The following is a 9,432-nucleotide window of genomic DNA, read 5'->3' as shown; positions in this document are numbered from 1 at the left end:
AGCCAACGAAATATGGTCGATGGATAAGCTCGCAAATGCTTACGTGAAGGAGGTGGTAAGACTTCACGGTGTTCCTTTAACGATTGTATCAGACCGTGATAGTCGTTTCACGTCAAGGTTTTGGAGGAGTCTACAAGAGGAATTGGGTACAAAGTTGTGTTTAAGTACATCCTATCATCCGCAAACCGACGGTCAGAGCGAAAGGACGATTCAAACACTTGAAGATATGCTAAGAGTGTGTACCCTAGAATTCCAAGGTAACTGGGATGAACATTTACCTCTGGTAGAGTTTTCCTACAACAATAGTTACCATTCGAGCATTAATATGGCACCTTATCAAGCCTTGTACGGACAGAAGTGTCGTACGTCGTCTTGTTGGCTTGAAGCCGGAGAAAAGTAGTTTATGGGCCCCGAGATAGTCCATCAGACTGCTGAAAAGCTGAAAGTGATTAGGGAAAGGGTGTTAGCAGCTCAGGATCGTCAAAAGAGCTATGCTGACAAGAAGAGGCGACCGGTGACATTCGATGTTGGGGATTCAGTTTTGCTCAAAGTATCACCGTGGAAGGGACTTATAAGATTTGGGAAACGAGGAAAGTTGAGTCCACGATTTATTGGACCATTCAAAGTTCTTTAAAGGATTGGGAACCAAGCTTACAAGCTCGAATTACCCGAAGAACTAGATGGTATTCATAACAGATTCCATGTGTGTTATTTGAGGAAGTTCACGGGAGAAGTTCCCGACATAATTCCAATTTCAGAGTTAAGGATGGATGAGAATAAGAGGCTAATCAAAGAGCCCGAGGCGATTGTTGACTGTAAGACGAAGAAGTTGCGACGCAAGATGGTCGACTTAGTGATTGTGCGATGGAAACATTCGAATGGGCCAAATCTCACCTGGGAAACGGAGAGTGACATGATGAGTCGCTATCCGCATTTATTTGTTGATGCATGATTCCGAGGACGGAATCATCCTAAGGAGGAGAGAATTGTAACGCCCGTGTTTCGAGGCTAAGCATGGATTCGATGATGCAATAGTCTAGGTCAACCATTGTAACCCATTTTAAAGTAATAAAGATGAATTACTTGAATATTATGTGAATTATATGCTTTTGTGTGCTTATTACTTGTTTATAATAATATAATAAATAAAGGATAAAAATAAGCGTAAAAAATTGATGGGTTTTGAGCAATACATCAATCCTATGGTGTACATGCAAACCCTAATAGCTTTGGATCTAGTTTGTCTAATGAACATGCAATTGATAACCCAAAGCCATAAACCCTAGATCTAATAAACAATAACTGAAATTAGGGTTTAGATCTTACCTTTGATTGTTATATAGCAATAACAATCAATCCTTGGCTTCAGAAAGCTTAGTGCCTCAAGTGTTGCACCTCTAATGGAGTCACAAACACCACTAAGCAACTTGGATGAAGAGGGAGGAGAGAGGAGGCACCAAAAATGGTTGGAAACCCTAAAGCATTAGTTGTCCACGTTTTTGGGGCTTAGGGACTCCTTAAATAGGTAGGCAATTAGGGTTATCTAACAAGGAAACCCTAATTTGACTGCTTAAGCTCAAAGCAGCCCATGGACCCCTTCTGGAACATGCCTTGGACGATTTCTAATGGGCTTCCCCATAGAATTCGTCCAACCTATTATTCCAAGGTGATCCATAGCCCAATTATGAAATTATCTTATAATTACACAATAAGTCCCTTAAGTTTAATTAATCTCTTTTAGCAACAAAATTAATTCTTAATTAATTCTTGACTAATATCAATTAAACATTATGATTTCTCCTTTAATATATTATTCTTATAATATATTAATAAATCATAATTAAACCTTTCTCTCCTTAATTCATCCTACATATTGCTATGGTGAAGGCAACCCAAAAGGACCATGCTCATAATCGGGTCAAGTACATACCAAAATAGTTATGGACTTAGACACTAATCCAACAGTCTCCCACTTGGATAAGTCTAATAACTATTTTGCATAACTTCAGAACATGATCAGCAATCGTAGCTTTCAAAATCCGCTGTCACCTCTGATCTTATCAGATACGCGTGTCCTTTAGATAAGGGATCATATATTCCTCCATTCTCAAGATATCATATAGACACAAGACATGAATTTGATCATTCTCTCTATACTGTTTCCCGACTTCCGATTTACGACGACTGACAACAGACTATAATTGAACAAATTAACTCAGTCCTGGCTTGGCCAAGCGCTTAGGTGTCATCACTAAATCATCGAGGGGCCCACAGATATCGCTTTTATCCTACTTTGGGTAAAAGGAATGGATAAACTTCGACTCAAATGCTCGCTTGCATTTACTGATCGAATCACACACAACAATAAGTTTTATAACACCAAGTTACTGGTGCGTTTTCTTATTATCAATACGCAACCGACCAGCAAATAACAACTCACACGTCTCGGTTTCAAGAATATACAATGTTATCGTCTCACAATTACTCATGACAAAAACCATGACGTGATTCAAGTGAGCGTGGGTTTGATCCAATACTCTAATCTTATTAAAGCACTCATGAACTCTGCAGCAAACTTGTGCTATGTCTAAACACTTAGACAATCTACAGACAGATTCATGACAGTCTTCCTTCATACATACTTCCAACGTATGACCGACTGTGGAGGTTCGAATAACCCAGTTATTCTGGAAGTCAAAACATGCAAACTGAAACACAACAATAATATTTAATCCTATATGGCCCCAAACTTGTGAGAGTAAATAAAACACTTCTATTTAACCACCATATTGATTACTCATTATTTATCATTTAATGTTTCGGAATATCAACTCATTACTTGAATTACAACAACAATTGTCCCATGCTCCAAGCATGCACACTTTGTTTCCTATGGTCCATGCTTTGTGAAATAGATCAATTGAAAACTTTTCCAATGATGCTCATTTCACAATTCCTAATCCTCATCGTTAGTGTAAGAACACAAGGTTCTCGCCACTACTAGAATATGTTAGATTCTAACATTTTATGCAACGATCCTTTCGCAAAGTCATAGCACAAAAGTCACCAGGACTTGGCCAATGAAATTACAGGGTCTCTATCAGAAATTGTTACAACCAATTCTATAGATGTGATGTCTCTCACTGAAAGAACCCCTTTCTATACTTTCATATTTCTGAAAGACCCAAACTTTCATACTTGACAATATAGTTACTCCAAAACATGCTACATGCATATTCATAAAACAATATTTTTACATTGATAAAGTCATTACAAAAGATTGGATACAAACCGACTATGTTTTAAGATTTTACATGACTACCCAGGATATTGTAAATCTATACAAACCTAAACCAAAATACAAAAATAATATTACAACTATTCTAAGTCTTCCAACTATACTGGGTGCTTATTGCCTGCATTATGTTAAAACATTGGGAGGGGTAAGCGATAACGCTTAGTGAGTTCAATAATAGATACAATATAACGTTATGCCATATATATACCAATATGGCAGAAGCAATTAGAAGCAAGGAACAACAAAGACATAATGTGATAAGCTTTCCCTAATAATCATTGATTTGATTTAAATATATACCATCATTTAGACATAACAATTTCCATACTTGATAAACATTAATAACGCTTCGGCCCAAATGGCACAGAAGACAAACAATTTCTGATTAAACTCACCTTGAATTAACCGGGGGTCAAAATAATAATTTGGGCAGCATTTCGGCTCTAAATATGACTTTCGTCGTTGAAAACCGGGAGTTTTCTTGAAAACCGGGCCTTGCGAAGGTAGAGCTTCGAAACCGAAAAGATAAATTTTTCGGGCTTCTCGGGAATCTCAGGGCGCGTTTCAGGCTTTGGAATAAGTACCGGGGCTTCGGGGGATGTCGGGATAGTAAAAGTATTGAAAAATGGTGAAAAAGTGTGAAATTTCCAAAGTTAGCCGAGAGGGTTCGCACCCTCCTATTTATAGGAGGCGAAGGTCTTCGGCCGAAGGGAGGAGGGGCAGCTGACGGCTCGCGAGAGGACCAGATGGCGCGCATGCGAGGGCTCCAGGTGGCTCGCTTCGGACGCAACAGGCGTCTTCGGATGCGAGGAGTCACCGGGTGACTAAGCAGCTTCGGACGACTCATCGCGACACGCGTCGGAACCAGGCGAGGGTGAGTTACGACGTTGGAAACGAGGCGGACACGGCATCGGACCAATCAGAAGGTGCCAGCGAGGCTGCGGTCCAATCAGAAATTGCCACGTGGATCAACACTATTCATGCGAAAATTAAATGAAAATGTGCCCAATCTTGTAAAATCCATAACTTTCTCATACGGGCTCCGTTTTTGACGTTCTTTATATGCACGCGTAGAGAAAATTATGCTCTACAACTTTCATTTAGACTTCGTCGGAAAATTTTGATTTTATTTTTATATTATTATTTTTAACAGACCGGGACTGGTAAATCCGTTAAAAATTCATAACTTCTTCATCCGACGTCCGTTTTCGTCAGACTTTTTACCATTGTACTGCTAATGACGAGACCTTCAATTCTCGTTTAGGTTGTGTCGGCTACAAATCACTCGATCTAAAATTCGAGTTTTTAGCTGTCTACTACTACGCTGAAACTTGTAAAAATCATAACTTCCTCATACGAAGTCAGATTTTGGCGTTCTTTTTATCGAACTTCTCGGTTTAACGAATACTACGACTTTCATTTAGATCACTAAGGCTAAAAAGTAGTTTATCAAAAACTCACTTTTTACGTCATTCGGCACCGTGCCGGTTTTATCGCAGATCTTCGATTGGTCATAACTTCTTCGTTATAACTCGGATTTCGACGAGGTTTTCGCCTACGTGTTTCTAACGAGATTATGTACAACTTTCATTAATAAAATTTTACTTATTTCAAAGCTTATATTTTCGCTAAATTTCACTATTTGGCTTTTAATTGGAATCTCATAAGACTTCCAATAATTTATGAGTGATTCTAAACATAGTTTTACTTCATTTCTAGTAAAAACTATCTGTTAGAAATGAACACTCAATTTCTCATAATATTTTATAATATTATTAACTTTTTAATTTACATAACACGATTTCAAAACGTGTATGTTACAAATACCTCCTCCTTTTGAGGATTTTGTCCCCGAAATCACAACGATTTGGACAAATGAGGATATTTCGCTCTTATCTCATTCTTATTTTCCCTAAGTATAAGTTTATTATCCCGTTCCACCTTGGATAATGGTACCGTTTCATCATATATGCTCAAGCATTTACGTAGATATCTTACATGAAATACATCATGAATACCTGCCAAGTCTTCAGGCAATTCCAAGCGGTATGCTTGTTAGATAATTTTGAAAAGTCCAATAAATCTTGGACTCAATCTCCTTTTCTGCTCAAATTTCATAATACCTTTCCACGGGGTTACCTTCAGTATCACCCACTTGGAATTCTATGGATCGTCTCCTCCATTTCTACACAGGTCTTTTGTCGATCCTGGGCTACTTTCATTATTTCTCGTATAATTTGAATCTTATCAGTGGTGTCTTGAATCATTTCAGGACCACCAAGGATTTTCTATCCTACATTATGCCAACATAATGGTGTTCACAGATACTACCGAACTCTAAGACATATGCACGCATCATATCTTCTACTGCTTGGATTGTTCTCTCCATCTAATCATCTGTCTGGGGATGATAAGTTGTGTTGGGAGTAACTCGAGATCCCAATTCACTCTTCATACTCGCCCAAAAGTGAGAAGTGAAGCGAGTATCACGATCGGAAAAAAAATCTTTAGTGGCACACCATGTCTCGCCACAATTTCGTCTAAGTAAACTTGTGCGTATTTCTTCATTAGAACCGTTGTACGTATGGCGAGAAAATATGCACTCTTAATCAGCCGGTCGATAATTATCCAAAGGCTATCATTCACAATTTTCTTCTCCTCTTTCAAGGTATTAACTGTATAAGCCGGATAAGTAGAATATCCCTTCGACATAAATTTACGAGTTTTTAAGAAAGAAATTTATTATTTTCACCATAGACCTAAATAGAATCTTCCCTTTCGATAGGGATGCATATCATCTCTTCGTAGCACAAGAGATCTGCGTAGTTCTTTAACAACCAATCCATGTCGAGAATAATATCAAAGATAGGAATTAGGTTAGCAGGAAGATTATAACTTTCAATTCCTATAACACTATCTCTATAGACTTTATCAGCAAGTAATAATATATTTCCTATGTTATCTATATGAAATGATTGGACAATTGCATAACAAGCAATTTGAAAAGAATGTGCGAATTTATAAGGCACGAAAGAATCTGAGGCATTACAATCAAATAAGATGTGAGCAGATCTAAAGTTTACGAGAAAATTACTAGTCACAACATTCGAGTCCTAACTTACTTCCTCTGTGGTAATCTAAAATGTACGATATTTAACTTTTAGTTTGCCAAACGATTGTCAAACTCTTCAAACTTATTAATTACTAGTGGTGCTCAAACCTGCACCCGCTCATCATTCTCTATTGGGCTTTCGATCCTAATCTTTGAGTTAAAACTCAATTCTCATTGCAGGCTCCTGCTCCTTCTTGGTTTATAGACTAAACCCAAGATAAGGTCTTTACTTTTGCTATAACAGCAACTCGAATGGTCTTAGTCTAATGACCTTTGTATTTATAACACACAAGACACATAACGAACCAACCTCTTGTATTAGAATTAGATCGAATAAATCAAGCTGATGGAATAAAGAAAACAAAAGAGTTTGAACAACACGTGGATGCTTTGGAATAGAAAGAATAGCACCACGTATCTCTATTTCGTGCTTTCAGACATATACATCTTTTAGCTTTTGGCACCTCCTCCTTTTTAGTTGGAGTACTCTTTGATTGTTGAACGAAAACTTGACTCCCTGCCATTTGACTAGTAAGAGTAGGGCGGAAACATTTCTTGTGGCCAGTAACACCACATAACCAGTCACATCTCTGGCTAATCATTGCTCAATCCTTTAATAAAGATCGTTATATTTCTATCGACTACCTCGACCATTTACTTCTTCAGTATTCCTACTGAAGTTTCGTCACTATACAAGACATGGTTCTCTGAACCAATCAACTCCTTTCACGGATTTATACTAATCGGACTCGATTCTTTATGACATTAAGATTTGAACGATAATTATATTCTTAGTCATTACCGAAACGAAGGTAACGACACACATGAATAAAACAGAATCATTTACTAGCTTCTTGGTAACCTTGTGACTTTTCCTGATCCAAGTGTGAGTCCTGTGCTTCCAGTAGTATAGGCCTCTACTACTATTCACACCTACTCATACTCGTCCCAAGTATTGTCTCGCAGTTCCCAAGTCACCATTCAAAAGTTTTCACAAAGCAAATTTTCACACTTAAGTGCGTTCAAACACGTACATACAACAATTTCTCCTAGACTCAACTAGGGTTTTCGCGTTTCTATCAAACATATATTGGATTACCTATACTCGCCTTCTAGGATTCTTCTCATGCATAAACTCGATCTAATATATCCTAATACTTTTCCATAGGTCGATAGAAATTTTACTTCCATTTCTTCATATAAATTCTTTCTCGGGTAGTGTCTACTCTGCAAGACATACTACACCCAAAATTTCCTCTAGCAGTGTAAAGACAAATAGTTTCCAACTACTTACATCATCTTCTAACTCATGTAAACCATCATGCATATTTGTTGGTTTCATTATCCTTTCATGACATCGTCATTCCTGTATCTGAGTAAGTCTTCTTCTCATGGTTGTATCTTTTAAGTCTACTTCATAGGAGTCTATCTTAAGAAGTCTGCATTATAGTTGCATCTCAGCAAGCTCTACTAGCTTCAACTTGGTTCTCTGTCATTCCTAATTACAACATTTCTTCTCATATAATAATATGAGTGTATATCTTCTTCAACCAAATACTCTATCTTACTCTAACAAGTAAGTCACTCAGCCTTTTCACAACCAAATAACCTATTTCACTATCCCAATCTTGTATGTTAAAGTCGGCTTAACACACAATGGAACTTCCATAAGGATGTGATAGAAGTCAATCATCACTCAGTATTATTAAATACTAAGTCTGAGCATCTTGTATAGGGTTACTACTCGAACTACATACTTCATCACAAAGTCTTGGCCTAATAAGTCTAAAAACTTCATTAGCCTTTCCTTTGATCTTCATTTAATTCTTCTAAATCTTGGACTACATTAATTTCAATACTGTTGAAGTATTTATCACCATCCTCGGTTCTTCCGACTCTATAAACTATCACTGCTTTAATCTGGACAGCGGTGGAACAACTCCATCGGTTATGCCAAAACATTTATCTCATCTAAATGTATTTTAAACGCACATCTTTCTTCCAAAGATGTTATTATATTATCTTACATATTTTAAATGTATAATACGACTCTATTGGTATTAATACACTATTTACGATTTCACTTCATATTTATTATTTTACGATTTTCTGCAATCGTTTATTTATAAACTTATCGATATCAACTATCATAAGTATCTTTATTACTTCGAAAAGTTTCATGTAAATTCTATTACGAAAATTCTTAAAATTCTGAACATAAAATTTTCTAAACCAAGGTCGGCAACAGACCTTAAACTTTCTCAAATAATAGCAATATAGGTATGAAACCTAAAGCATGTTATATTTACTTATCATTTAGCACATATTAGAATATAAGGCATATCTCCTCTTAATATTCTAGTGCTTACCCCATTAGGTATTCAACCTAAAATATATCAGATACATATTGTATCATCTTCACTTAACAATTCATGTTTAAATCTAGAAATTCTCAAAATTCCTAGTTCATATTTACTAATTCTCTAAAAGTTTTGAAGCAACTTAATGTCTTAGAATACTAGGGTTTATCACTACCCAATACCCCACTTAAGTGTTTCCTATGGTTTGTATCCATATATTTACAATGATTTAGTTCATATATTGAACTTCCAATAGTTTAAGTCTAAATACCAATCCATGGGATTTAGTTCACTTAAACCACTGCTCTGATACCATGATTGAAAGAACCCCTTTCCATACTTTCATATTTCTGAAAGACCCAAACTTTCATACTTGACAATATAGTTACTCCAAAACATGCTATATGCATATTCATAAAACAATATTTTTACATTGATAAAGTCATTACAAAAGATTGGATACAAACCGACTATGTTTTAAGATTTTACATGACTACCCAGGATATTGTAAATCTATACAAACCTAAACCAAAATACAAAAATAATATTACAACTATTCTAAGTCTTCCAACTATACTGGGTGCTTATTGCCTGCATTATGTTAAAACATTGGGAGGGGTAAGCGATAACGCTTAGTGAGTTCAATAATAGATACAATATAA

This window comes from Lactuca virosa, chromosome 6 (genome assembly GCF_052849685.1).
Source record: "Lactuca virosa cultivar CGN04683 chromosome 6, Lactuca_virosa_CGN04683_v6, whole genome shotgun sequence".
In the NCBI taxonomy this organism is placed as follows: Eukaryota; Viridiplantae; Streptophyta; class Magnoliopsida; order Asterales; family Asteraceae; genus Lactuca; species Lactuca virosa.
Note: the sequence above shows the minus strand (reverse complement) of the source record.